This window comes from Wasmannia auropunctata, unplaced genomic scaffold, assembly GCF_000956235.1.
Source record: "Wasmannia auropunctata unplaced genomic scaffold, wasmannia.A_1.0 LD335888.1, whole genome shotgun sequence".
In the NCBI taxonomy this organism is placed as follows: Eukaryota; Metazoa; Arthropoda; class Insecta; order Hymenoptera; family Formicidae; genus Wasmannia; species Wasmannia auropunctata.
In genome coordinates this window covers 1,333,546-1,334,786 of record NW_012027002.1, presented here as the reverse complement: position 1 = coordinate 1,334,786, position 1,241 = coordinate 1,333,546, and positions in this window count along the sequence as shown.

Below are 1,241 nucleotides of genomic sequence, written 5' to 3'. Positions count from 1 at the left end.
CAGCGGCGGCGGCGTCGGCGGCGGCGGCGTTGATCCGTGTACGGCGATATGAAATAATTAAACTCGGCCTCGACGGTGGCGAAGGCGACGGCATGGCGCGGGAGTACCGGCGGAAGGGTGAGAAGGCGAGGGTGCCGGGAGCGGAGTTGGATGTCGGAGGCGATGGGACGCTGGATGGCGCGGAGACGCGGCCAAGGGGGTAGGAGAGAGGGATAGGGGGATAACCGTATTCCGTATACCGGTATATGAAAGGCAGCCACGTCGCCCGCGGTTCGAGACTCGAGCTTGCTACCGCTACCGTCGTCGCTGCGGAAGAGGCTAGGTCGAAGCGGGTAGTAAGAGAACGAGAGACGGTGGCGCGAGAGGCGAGAGGAGCCCAAGAGATGAACGGAGACCGTGAGAGTGACTGAGAGAAAGGAAGGAGAGCGAGGGAGGGAGAAAACGGTACGAGAAACCGGCAGAGGACACAGTGGGAAGAGAGTGGCGGCGGCAAGGGGATGGCAGGAGACGACGATAGCGGCGCTGCGGCGTAACGACGCTATAACGCGAGCCGCCGGGTGATTACCTACCACCTCCGTACTCCGGTTCGCCCTCCCGCGTCGAGTGCGGCGCGCGGCCGTGCCGCGCCAAGCCGCTTGCCACGCCGGGCCGGGCCTCCGCCACGCCGGCGCGGCACCGGCGTGGCGCGATACCGCGCGGCTTGGCGCGGGCGCGCGAGACGAGCGTGCTCGAGCTCTCTTTCGGTCTCCCTTGCTTCGACTACCCGCTCACTTCTCTATCCCCCCGACTACTGTTGCGCGCAGCGACCGCGCCATCAAGCCCGCCCGAGTAGTCGTAGTCGTCGTAGTCGTCGTCGTCGTAGTCGTAGTTGTCGTCGTCGTTGTCGTTGTCGTCGTCATTCGAAAGCGAAACGATGGCCGATGGTACTGGTTCCTAACGTACGTGTACCGAGTTTCGAAAACTTTCATTCGAAATGTTGACTTCTGGTATCCTTTGAATTTTAAATAACAAGCAATTCACGGCCTCCGCATTGGTCAGCCTGTGCTTGTGCTTTATCTCCGTAATGTTAAAACTTGATCTCAACTGCGTAATGGCCGGGGTCGGCCCTTCCGGTATCTCTCTCCCTACGCAGATCCCAGATCGAGAAACATTGCTTCGTCCCTTTCATTTTAATTTTTTCTTTTCCATTCCACTTTTATTTGAAAGTCAAACTCGGCATTGAAATAATTCAATTCGAGCGA